At 37.7% G+C, this 13,723-nt stretch overlaps 1 pseudogene; it reads left to right on the top strand.

The window, feature by feature from the left end:
* Nucleotides 1–9,744, top strand: part of LOC127423205 (outer dynein arm-docking complex subunit 2-like) — a 79,549-nt pseudogene extending 69,805 nt beyond the window's left edge.
* Nucleotides 9,745–13,723: the final 3,979 nt, after the last annotated feature.

Genomic DNA, 13,723 nt, shown 5'->3' with positions numbered 1-13,723 from the left:
CCCAGACTAGGAGTATCCATTACAGACAACTAATACAACACCATGATGTGGCAATGAGGATGTTCATGTACGACAAACTTGAGGAAAATGCAAGCACTCCAGGTGTAATGTTCAATTCTAGTGTTTGTGCGTGTAAATACATGTACTCAAATTTATTGTCTTTTGTAGTTACATGCATGGCAACCTGTAATTTGTAACCAAAAAATCATACCTTTTAGACAACAGACTTTCTTTAAAGTGTAAAAAATAAATAAATACAGTGGCAGAGAGAAAATGTGCCCTGTCACTTTAAGGATCCACCACCAATCCCAAACTTGAGGGTTAAAAATGGTTGCTAAATTGAGTGCACCAGGTATGTGAGACAGAAGTGTGAGACAAGTGTGGGGTGAACAGAGTTAGTGCTTGGAGAAAGTTTGCCCAGTGTATGCGTGATATCAAGAGCGCCATTGGAGTGAGAAAAGAACAAAGAGGACTACAAAAAGGTACTAACTAGTGCTTAACATTGTTTGCCTGGATACAAAGAATGGATCAAACCATCTAACCATTGACTCAATGTTTAAAATGGAGTGGATTAAGTAGCGGAGGATTGCTGACCCACTGAAGTGCTCTGTAGCAGAGTTAAGTTGGATACAAGTGTCTGAAGTGCCAGGTGATCACCTAGGTTTGCTGACTTACTCCATACCCTCCTTTTGTATTCTCTCTGCATTCCTGAAGCCTCAAACCACACCAAGGTACACGTGAACTCTCCTAACCAGCACCCTCTCATTCTTGTACCTTTTTTGTATGTGTATTCTTTGAGTTCAAACAAAACTGTGGCTTAGAGCTATCCAGGGTCAAATTACACTTGGTGACAGGCCTAAACCTGTCTGGCGCCCAAATGTATTTGTTCAATTATTATTTAATTGAATTATTTATTTACATTTATTCTGGGGGCCGCCACCGTTACCTCAAAATGCCTTGATAGAACTCAAAAGATTTGTCAACTAAATGACAAAAAATATTTTGCCAAATGAGATGCCATCATTTATACTCATATTCATGTTGTTCCAAACCCAAACGATTGACTTCTGTGGGAGGTACTCAAAAGGAGATTTCAGGAATAATGATAGGGACTGACAGCCTCGCTTTCATTTCAGCCTCATTAGCAGCATCTACATTTTACAATATATTCTCATATTCCACAGAAGAAACTAAATAGAACAGGTTTTAAAAAAACATGAGGGTGAGTAAATGACAGAATTTTAATTTTTAAGTAAGTCAACCCAAAGACAATATTACGGTTTATTTAAATTTTGTATTGCACTTTCATTTCAAGACATGACATTGTAACTTAAAAGAAATCTGACATAACAGAAAAATAAAGAATCTCATATTACACATTTTAAAAGGTGTCCTGTATTGGACAGCCGCAGGCCTTGCATTTTAAGTCTAGGCCTTTAGTGTGATTCATGCCATTAAGAATACAAAGTTTCACAATGAATAAGATGCCGTATGCCTATCATACATTACGTGGCAGTCAACTAATAATAACAATTGACATTTTAAAACACGTCCACGCACGAAAGCCAGAACTTGAAATGACACTTAATGCTCAAGCAAGCCTAATTTTAACTGCAGCATGACTGTTTTGTGAAATGAACATCAAAAATAAAAAAATTTAATATGAATCTACCAAGGAGGTCTATAATACCTGGAAAAATCTATCAAATAATATTTGCGATTTAAATGTTGCTTGCAATAAATTTAATTTCGTCAGGGTACATGGTTATGCTGCGTTCCATTCAAGTTGGATGTGGGATATACCTACTTGATATCTCCGACCATAAATGCATTCCATTTCCCGATATTCAGAACTGCAATGCTCCCGTTAGCTTAGCAGGGGTTTGACTCTCATTAGAGATGTCTCCTAGCAACCCAACTGATAAACAATGCTGCAGCGCTAGCATTTGTGCTTCAGGTGTACGATTATCAAAAGAGATTGTAATGTTTTATACACCTGTTTCTGCAGGTGTTTGTTAACAAGCTTAATATCATGTAATGTGGAAACTAACTCATTTATCGATATTAATACAGTGAATGTTTATCACTTACTTTGTATATCTCCCTGAGTGTTGACATGTTTGTGTGACATCATACCCCTGCATCTCGGCAAAATCGGAGTTGAGAATTTCTGCACGAGCCTACAAGTTGTAATTCTGACTTCAAGATGCATTCCTTTGCACTTTTCCTAGTAGGAAGTTGTCAATCCGACTTTCCGAGTTGAATGGAATGCAGCACTACTTTTCAAAACTTGATCCGCTACTGAATGCACAAGCAGCTAAATTTACACTTAGAAAACTCCTAATGTTGCTATAACAATGCAAAAAGCACATCAGTTTACTTGAAGTGAAAATCAGTCCCCCTTTCCTGTTTAATAAATTAAGCATTCACACAATCATGCAGAACATCTCATTTTTTTAAATCCATAAGGATCTCTTTCTCAATGGCAATAGCGGCAGTGATGACGATCTCGCGCTCTTCGCTTTCAAATTACGTAGATCACTTAAAGCGTGATTGCGTCACTCAAGGCCAGCTAGAAGGCCTCGACTGGGACATATCCTAAAGATCACACCCACCAAGAACAAATAAATCAATCTGATTGGCTGATGAATCTGACAATCTGACTTTAGTTGCAGAAATTCTGAAGGCCTGAGGGGGTGGAGCTCAGACTCATGCGCTGCTTCTGCTAACGAGCTCGGCTTCGGGCATGTGATTTGTGAAACAGTTGTCACACTTCGCTTTTAAGCATCAAGGAAAAAATTCTGACTGGATAAACTTTTTGTTTTTGTCTATTTGTTTTTAGATTAATTAAGAGTGGAAAGTGATTAAAAATACATTGGAAAAAGGTGATTGAGAATGAAAGGATGAAAAAATATTTATTTATTTGGCATGTTAGGCCAGCAGAGAAGGCTTTGCTGGCCCTGAGAATTCGCCACTGGTGTTGGAGCTGGAACCACTGAGTTTTGGAGCAGGTGAGTCAAGTGCTCAAAGTTGATGGAAATTACACAGGGGAAACATCTGAAAAAGATGGCAGTAACTAACTAGTCAATTATCACTGTCAGAACATGATGCTGTATTTTAGAAAGGGACCCCGTAATAGTACCTCCTAAAACATTCACACAAAAGTGCTAAAATTTTAAATTCTAATAAATATTAACTTACAACTGCTTTTATTAAATACATTAACATAATGTGAAGCCAAATTATTGGCATAGCAGATCCTGTACACTGTGTAATTTAATTTATGGTTTGTGCTCCTAAGATCATCTAATATGATTCATGTTTTATAAAGACATTATCTGTACTACTGATCTTTTGTAGTGTCTAGTAGTGTGCCTGTATGGATCTGTCATGTAACATTAAGAGTAAAGGTTTTGATGACACACTTCAGTCAAGAAACTTGGTTAAAATTAAAATAGCAGACTCATACAGTCAGCCAGGTTAGCTATAAAGCTAATAATCAGGACACTCTACAAATGGGCAATTTTCAGCTGTCGACATTTAACAAGACACTACACGTTTATAACCGAGAGAAAATTATACAAACCTTAAATCACAGTATTCCTCTGATGGCGTCCGTTTCTTTAAAAGTTTGCAGCCTTGGAGCTTATCTGTATGTGCTTGAGTCCATGCTCATGAGAGCACTGTGACTATGGTCCCACCCTGATAGTAAAACAAAGCATGACTGGTTGAAGATAGAACATGCTACGATTGGTCCGAGTAATGTGGCCGTTATTTGATTGGCTTGAGTAGACGATGGTTGGAGTCCACCTATTTGTAGATTTGTGTGCATGTCTTGATGCTAGATTTGTTTCAAAATCAACAAATGCGTGTAGCGATTCACAAATGAATGCTGGACAGAGTTGTGAGTTAAAAAATATATTGTAAATAATTTTTATTTGCAAATCTCATTTTATTTATTTGTGAATTCACTTCATTTTTGTGAAACTCCTAACATATATTTGTGGATCTCATTCAGTTTATTGTGAACCAACTTTCTAATTGTAAATCTCTTTCCATTTGTATGTTAACATGCAACAATTCTATCTCCATACTTGTCCTATGCAGGGTTGCAGGTAGTGCTGGAGCCTATCCCAGATGTCTTGTGCCTAATAAGGTTGATTACCACAAAAAATTATTTCGACTCCTCTCCTTTCTTAAAAAACAAAACAAAAACTAGATTAAAGTAAGGCACTTACAATAAAAGTGAATGGGGACAATACTTGAGAGGGTTTAAAAGCAGAAATGTGAAGCTTATAATAATTTTATTAAAGCACTTGTATGAATTCTTCTGTTAAAAATTGTGTATTATTTGAGCTGTAAAAATATTTAATTCAGCGTTTTAGGGTTTATGACGTTACGCCATCATGGAAACTAAGTTGTAAAATTGGATAGTAATTGATTTTATGACACTAAAATCATGTTGACATGCATATTGTTTATGTCTAGTGGCTATACTTTTGAAACATTTTAACCTTTGCAGATTGATCACATTCACTTCCATTGTAAGTGCCTCACTGTAACCCAGATTTTTTTTTTTTTCTTTTTCTGAAGAAAAGAGGAACAAGTAAAAAAATAATTGTTGTAATTACCATTATGCCACAAATGCTGTCAATTGAGCTTAACTTGTATTGAACCCAGAATATTCCTTTAAGAAAACAGTTTATTCCAGGATTCTTGCAGAAATCAAAACCAAGTTTTTTAATGCTGCTTAAGGGATTAAGAGAAAGCTTTTTAACACACCTAGGTTACGGCCGAAGAGCGTGGTTTATGTGGCCATATAAATGCATTTGTTGTTCTTATAGGTTTTTGAAGAGGGTGCATGGGGAAGACAGAACTACTAAAGTACAAGTGGGAAGAATTCTTAAACCTATCTAGGGAGTACAGTGAGTAAAGGGAAAATCACATACACTCACAATCAACTAAAACACAATGATTTAAAGATCGACTACTTTCCATCACGTCCACATATGCTCAAGTGTGCTGGGGGAATCCCGGTTTAAGACATTAGAGGGAAACCCCAATCCACACGCAATGATGTTGCAGGATGCAATGCGAAGTTAAGGAAACAAACACAACAGGAACTGTGGAACATCTGCAATTAAAGCAAAGTTTTGCTGTAGCGAAAGCTGTTTACTGACGAAGCCACATGTATAAGGGGTTAACGAGTATGCTGCTAACTCGCTGCATGTTAACACAAACGCCACTTTCATGTCTTAAGCTGCTTTATTGGTGTCCATCCAAACAAGCTCAATGACAAGATTTTTTCTGCACAGCTCTCAGAGAAATCCAAAACCACAGAGACAGTTTAATTTAAGTTCCTGAAATGCTGATTTAGTAAACAAACTGAGGTGACAATTTATTCATACATTTCAAATATTCAAAAGTAAGAAAGATGAAGGTAAAAGACAGATATCCTCCTTGCTCCAGCACCAGGGTTTCGGAAATGAGTCTTAAGGCCCTGGTTTGTCCAGGGGCTGCTTGGTAAAGTTAAACTGAGACATAGTGGCCTGAGGACTGAATGCAGCTCAATGAATGACCCCCTGTTGATACTGCAGCAAGGGACATGCACATACTAAACAGATTTAGAATGCCCAGAGTGTTTACCCGCAGTTTGTGTTTATTTAGATTTTAGAACACCACTGAACATAACCCATGCAATCTGTCTTTCTCCTTTGCTCTGTCTCTCTCCCTCCCTTGACAGAAAGACAACTATATTATACCATGATGTGTATAACCTTACCACAGTGTGGCATTGGCACAAACTCTGTTCACTTTGTGTGACAGCATAATAAGTAACTTTAGTTGCACAATAAAAGGAAAAGGTTTTAATATATTATTTTATGAAGCCAAAATGTTCCGGAAAGTGTTTTTTTTTTTTTTTTTTTTTTTTTTTTTTAAGAGAGTTAGCAAGCTCGTGTTGAGAGCTTGGATCAAAAGAGGCGAGTTATACGAGGCAAAAATGGAAGGATCTGATATGACCTTTGCTCTAAGAGAGGGTGGAGCCAGGCTGTGTGGTGAAGACTCCGGTTTAGTACATGGCTAAATATTCAGAAGTAGGAATCTACAGCAGCGGCATACAGTTTATGGAGGGGAAGATAATTAACTATATAGATACAGTTGAAGTCAGAAGTTTACATACACTTAGGTCAAAGTCATTAAAACTCATTTTTTTAACCACTCCACAGATTTAATATTAGCAATCTTTAGTTTTGGCAAGTTGTTTAGGACATCTACTTTGTGCATGACATAAGTAATTTTTCCAACAATTGTGTACAGACAGATTGATTCACTTTTAATTGACTATATCGCAATTCCAGTGGGTCAGAATTTTACATACACTAAGTTAACTATGCCTTTAAGCAGCTTGGAAAATTCCAGAAAATTATGTAAAGCCTTTAGACAATTTTCCAATTAGCTTCTGATAGGAGGTGTACTGAATTGGAGGTGTACCTGTGGATGTATTTTAAGGCCTGCCTTCAAACTCAGTGCCTCTTTGCTTGACATCATGGGAAAATCCAAAGAAATCAAAAAAATTGTGGACCTCCACAAGTCTGGTTCATCCTTGGGAGCAATTTCCTGAAGGTTCCACGTTTAAACCCCATGGGGCAACGCAGCCACCATACCGCTCAGGAAGGAGACGAATTCTGTCTCCTAGAAATGAGCGTAGTTTGCTGCAAAAAGTGCAAATCAATCCTAGAACAACAGCACAGGACCTTGTGAAGATGCTGGAGGAGGAAACAGGTAGACAAGTATCTATATCCACAGTAAAACGAGTCCTATATCGACATAACCTGAAAGCTACTGCTCCAAAACCACCATAAAAAAGCCAGACTAGTTTGCAAATAAACATGGGGACAAAGATCTTACTTTCTGGAGAAATTTCCTCTGGTCTGATGAAACACAAATTGAACTTTTTGGCCATAATGACCATCGTTATGTTTGGAGGAAAAAGGTGGGGCTTGCAAGCTGAAGAACACAATCCCAACCTTGAAGCATGGGGGTGGCAGCATCATGCTGTGGGGGTGCTTTGCTGCATGAGGGACTGGTGCACTTCACAAAATAGATGGCATCATGAGGAAGGAAAATTATGTGGATCTATTGAAGCAACATCTCAAGACATCAGCCATGAAGTTAAAGCTCGGTTGCAGATGGGTCTTCCAAACTGACAATGACCCCAGCATACCTCCAAAGTTGTGGCAAAATGGCTTAAGGACAACAAAGTCAAGGTATTGGAGTGGCCATCACAAAGCTTTGACCTCAATCCGATAGAAAATTTGTGGGCAGAACTGAAAAAGCGTGTGCGAGCAAGGAGGCCTGCAAAACCTGACTCATTCACACCAGTTCTGTCTGGAGGAATGGGCCAAAATTCCAGCAACTTATTGTGAGAAGCTTGTGGAAGGCTACCAAAAACGTTTGCCCCAAGTTAAACAATTTAAAGGCAATGCTACCAAATACCAACAAATTGTATGTAAACTTCTGACCCACTGGGAATGTGAAAGAAAGAAAAACTGAAATAAATAATTATCTCTACTATTATTCTGACATTTCACATTCTTAAAATAGTGATCCTAACTGACCTAAGACAGGGAATGTTTTCTATGATTAAATGTCAGGAATTGTGAAAAACTGAGTTTAAATGTATTTGGCTAAGGTGTTCTGTAAACTTCTGACTTCAACTGTACATACAAGCCCACCATCATGTCTCTACAAAATTCTGATATTCTACGATATGGCAGGGGCCTGTTGCTACTCGGTTGCTAGGGTGTTGTTGGTTGCTAGGGCATGCTAGGATGTAGTTTTACTTAATGGTTGCTTGTTGGCCTGATTCAAAAGCATCCATCCAAGTTTCTACAATATTCTGATCCAAAGAAATGATCCCTCCAATACCTTTGCAATATTAAGTCTATGGGATTTTTTTTGCCTGTTTTTAAATCGCGTAAATCCAATTGCTTTGAAAAGTCACCGCACACCTCCTTTCAAAAAGCCACACAATCTGTGCCATCATTCATGACCCATAGCCCAAATAGTGCAGGATGAGTTGCAAGCCAAAGTTTTGTCTATAAAAAGAAGAATGGGGTTAGGCTGGATTATACTACACGACTTTTACATTTTCAACAGATTGTAAAAATACACTATTGGTATCATAAAAAACAAACAAAAAAACAATTGCTATCAAACACTAACCAACTAAGTAAATAGCCTGGGCATCACAAATCAAATGGACCAAACACTGCCAGACTGTCAATTCGATCCGATCTGTCAAGATACATGGAAGAACGGGAGCACTGCTGTTGTTGCTGCTGCTACTGTGTTCCAAGTCACGGAAGAAATGGGCCAAGCGCTTTTGGGTGTGGTTTTGGGTGGGAAGACGTAACCAGTACGGAGAGCTGGAGGTGTGTGGCATCAAAAGTTAAGCTCCACTTCAAGTGCTTGTTTGCCATCTCCATTTCTTGAGATTTGTGTCTACACAAGATTCCATTTACTTCCATTTATTTGAGTCATGGAGCATTATAAGAGATTTACTCTGTAGTCAGCTCTTAAATATCAAACATGTTTGATATCCTCAGGCTAGATGCAATCATAGTCAGATTAAGAAATTGGAGTCTAGACCCATCATACACTACTCGATTTTCGGTGAAATCTGTTAACTCTGATTGGCTCAGAATCTGCTGACTGGAGCCTACTAGCGCCAACGAGCACTGACTCGGCCTTGACTGCAAATCGGAGCTAAAATTGGTTTAAAATAAATTTTGTAAACTTAAGTCAGAGCAATACTGCAAAGCCAATGCGCTGTAACTATGCCAATACTAAAACTGTGGAAACTATGGAAAATTGTCCAGCCAAATGTGGAATATTAAATTTTCACACTTCACACATTTTTCTGAATCTGAGCATAGTTCAGACAAACCCGTCTGTTATAGGGCAGATCACATACCCGATTACAGTCATAACTCAGTTTTGACAAAAAGTGTGGTTACTGTGTTTTGCCTTTGTAGGGCAGAACTAACACAAAGCCATATACAAACACTAAACCCTTTCATTACGGTAACAAACACAAATAAGCTAATGCACACACGTAAAATCTGTGCCATATTCTCACTTTCTCTCTCTTGCTCGCTTTCATGCTCTAACGCTAATACAGGTATTCTCACAAATATTTGACACACTGCCACAGTTATACTCATAGGAATACACTCTCACACAAATACACTTAAATACACACAGTGATATGCGAGTTAATTAGCCAGCATAACATTGCTGCCATCCAGTAGGCAGCAGGCCTTGGCAGCCGCAGGAGCTGTAAACTCCTCTGGCAAATGTCTGCCGTGTGCAAACAGTCTCATTTATAGCTTAATAACAGATTAGATGTCTCCTTCAAACCCCAGGAAAGAACTGCTATAAGAGGCCCTTATGAATGACTGTTATTGTAGTTTTTGTGGTTTTTGTTCTATTTAATGAAAGGAGAATGTTTGGCAGTGTTTTCATTATTGGATTGTTATGATGCCATTTCTGACATGTTCCTCTCCCTCATGACTTTTGTGACAGCTCCTGCTCGTCATGATCGGATCCACGAATGAGATTCTACAGGAGGCAGCAGCCAGCTGTGTGGCCAACATTTGTCACCTGGCAATTGCCAATGAGAAAGCTAAATATGATGACCACAAGAGAAACGGAAATAAGCTGCCCTCAAACACAATATAATTTTTAACCAAATTTGTTACTTTACTCCTCCAGTTCCATTAGGTGAAGGTACCCACTCAATTGGTATAAATTAAACATTGCCCAAATGTTGGATGAGCTGATTTGAGCGACTGGTGTGTGTATTTATATTTTCTTTCAGCTCTGTAATAATAGGAAGCATTTAGCCAGACCTAAACATGTCATTAATTAATTCTTTCCATATAAGCCTGGCCTTCCCTTGTCTAAGCTTTTCCCCCCTCAATTTCCTCATCACTGCGACTAATTTAACAATAACAATAAACACTTTCTTCTCCCATATGTGTACATGCCAAATGTTCCACTCTTGTACTGACTGCAGCGGCTTAGAGCATGTACACAACATCCTCGCAAATACAGCAGGTACTGATGTCCACATGTCTGAAAAACCTGCACATCTGGTGATGTGACTTTGTGTTTAAAAAGTTAATGCAACCCTGTAATTGAAGACTGCTTACTGACGTAAAGTACAAGCATACATCTTTTCTTCCTCATTGGCTCAACCTTTTCTCTCACTTTCTGTCTCAGTAAACAATAGTTATGCAGACCATATAAACAAACATTTAGAGAAAATAAAACAAAACAAACACACATGGTTTGCTGGATATTTCATGCAGACAAAGACATTCCCATTAATTTTAAATATAGTTCATAAATTCTATCAACATTGACGTAAATGGGCACAATCCACAGAGGACTTGGAACAGTGCAGTACCAGGTCCCAAATATAATTAATATGATTGTGAACATAATTGACGTGAGCAGTTCCCTGAGGATTTAGCTTTATTGTTTGTTATTGCACAAAATATAGTGATGGCTCCTCTGAATGTCTTCATTCATTTTGCCTGTTGTAAAAATAGGAGCATGTGCAAGGAAAATGAGACCACCTCAACAGTACAGGAGCAGCGTGCTCTCTGCTCAGACAGCCCCATAAAATATAATCTTAAAAAATAATCATGTTTTATATTATCAGAATCAATCCAATGTCCAGTTGTTTCTCCTACTAGATATAATAATTGCAAAACAACAAATACGATTACGCAACCTAGTGGAACAAGCAATGGAAATGTGTCATATAATGACTTGTCAAATTTCAACAGTGTGGAATTAAAACCAACCAGTGGTTTGTCTCAGTGGTTCTGTCTTCTCCTCAACATTGATGCTACTATTTTAGTACCCATTGAGACTTTCCTGATTAAAATCAGTCTGATCTAATATCCCAAATGGGGAAAACATAAGAACAGTGTGGTTGAACGTCCCCGCCATTCTCTGACAATTTAAACTGTACCAGCTGAGCAGAGCAAAAGGAGAACCAGTATGTCTGACTTGCTGTAAAGAGAGGCGATCCCTTTAGAGAAGGCAACGAGGTGATTTGCCTTAAAAAAAAAAAAAAAAAAAAAAAAATGTTTTTTTTAAAAAGGGTTGCATTTTTAGCTTTATTTATTAGATTTGGATTTCTTTCAATCTTCTTGAATATTCGCAGTTGTATACAGTATGTCTATGTTGTGTTTAGGTATGTGAATATGACCATATGACAGTGCTTACAGTATACTGTTCTGATTACTTTATCCCTAAAATGCATGTGTGACATTATCCTGCTAAAATGCATATCTGGGTCGAAAAACACCCAGGTGAAATATAGATGCTTTTTTTTTCTCTCCAATTTGGAATGCTCAATTCCCAATGCGCTCTAAGTCCTCGTGGTGGCATAGTGATTCGCCTCAATTCGGGTGGCAGAGGACGAATCTCAGTTGCCTCTGAGTCTGAGACTGTCAGTCTGCGCATCTTATCACGTGGCATGTTGAGCGCATTACCACAGAGACGTAGCGTGGTGTGGAGGCTTCGTTATACTCCACGGCATCCACGCGCCCCACCGAGAGCGAACCACATTATAGCGACCACGAGGAGGTTACCCCATGTGACTCTACCCTCCCTAGCAACCGGGCCAATTTGATTGCTTAGGAGACCTGGCTGAAGTCACTCAGCACACCCTGGATTTGAACTCGTGACTCCAGGGGTGGTAGTCATTGTCTTTACTAGCTGAGCTACCCAGGCCCCTGATGCTTTTCTTTATAAAAATACTTTTTTTCCCCCCAAGGAAAATTAACTGGATAATTTTATTAATTCATTTTGTTAATAAATTAAAAGATAATTTTATTAATTCATTTTATTAATAATTAACATTTTAACATCTTTATATCTTTTAATTTTTTCTGAAGTGTTTCGGTTGACAGTTTAAAAAAAGGATGTATAATGTAAAAAATGGGCATTTTCCATGTTTGGTGGTAAAATATGAAATGTCTCAACTTTACCCACACAAACACATACAAGTACAATGGACTAGGATCAAATAAAAATAATAAAAAATATATAAAATGACAAACTTATGTACTCTATATTGCTATTATTTTATATTACTATATTACTTTATGTAGCTATATTTGTTGTTCAAAGTGGTGAGGTGAGGCGTACTGAAAAAAGAAAGTTGTAGGTTATTGTTGTGCCCTTGCTGTGAACTAGGCATCTAACCTTAGATTGCTCCATGAGGACTGTCCCTGTAAAAGGTAGGCCTATAATGTCATACACTTTGTATAAACATTGGCTAAATTCCTTACTTGCTATACTTGCATACTACACATAAATATTAACAAGGTATTTACATATTTTTTTTACATAACAGATGGGAAATGAAAACAATCAATGTAAGTGTAATACCAGTGTTAAATGCATTGAATACCATAGGACCCACATATGCATTAAGTGGTAGTGATGCAGACTCTTTTTAGTGTGTCAGATGGAAAGACCACTTCTTGTAAAGAAACTTTATAGGCAAAAAGTAGACTGCTGTGCAATTTTTGACCCACATATGGGGTTACATTTTTCAGGCAACACATTTTACCTTTCAATCTCTTTTGTGAACTCCACCAGATATCTGATTCATACAGTGTCCAAACACCGATCATTTTCATTTATTTATTTATTTTTTTTGCAGATCATTAGAAAAGCCCTTTTGGTCACATCACAAGTGAAAGTAAATTCAGCCACACACAAATTCACCACAAATTCAGACTCACATTTATTATAAAACATTTGTGGATGGAGGAATCTATCCAGAGAAACATCTTGGCTCGTGCCATTTAAGAAATCACATTTGCAGTATTTCTAAATGTCATTTAAAGATTCGAGAGACAAACAGAACTGAATATTTGAATTGTGGAATCAATATCAAGCTGTATCACTGATTTCCTGTGGCTGTGCATTTGTCACACTTGATTCTCCTTTGTTGAGTCTATCATGTGTGGTTAAGTGCAGTTTACTTCAACAGACTTTAAACTAAGAGACTATAAATTAAAATCATTTTCTTTAGAGTATACGATTCCAATCACCAAAAATAAATAAGTCCTTTTTAAAAACCAAACAGTGCAGATGTTACAACTACTATATCCTCTTCTCTATTACCTCCCTTCATCCATCTCTCTCTCTCTCCCTCTCTGTCTCTCTCTCTTCCTCTAAGGTTGATGACTCGTAGGACATGCCTAACTAATATAATTTAACAAATGTTGTGTGTTTGCCTGAAGCACAGGAATTTATGGGATGGTGAGTGAGGACAGAGGACATGTTTAAGTCATTGGGATGAGAATTAGTGCACTATAGCGTCTGTCTTCCAGCCCTGTCAGCTCAAAATTGTACGCCGTTCTCTACAGCACTCCCAAACCCCGTCATACTGTTATAAAAGCTCTCTTCATGTTTTCAAAGATGCTGATAGCTACCTGAGATATTGATGTGAATTTTGACCATAGTCCCCAAGTGAGAGATAAACTTGCTTTATTTATAATTATTATATTGTATTCCTATGGACAAAGAACTTTAAAGGAAAGCTCATGTGTATCCACATACTTACACAAAAGTCTTGCTGGTCTGTTATCTGATCAGATAAATTATTCAAAGCTAATGAGAGGGTTTG

Source organism: Myxocyprinus asiaticus, chromosome 32 (assembly GCF_019703515.2).
Source record: "Myxocyprinus asiaticus isolate MX2 ecotype Aquarium Trade chromosome 32, UBuf_Myxa_2, whole genome shotgun sequence".
NCBI lineage: Eukaryota > Metazoa > Chordata > Actinopteri > Cypriniformes > Catostomidae > Myxocyprinus > Myxocyprinus asiaticus.
This window is presented reverse-complemented; position numbering and strand designations above follow the sequence as displayed.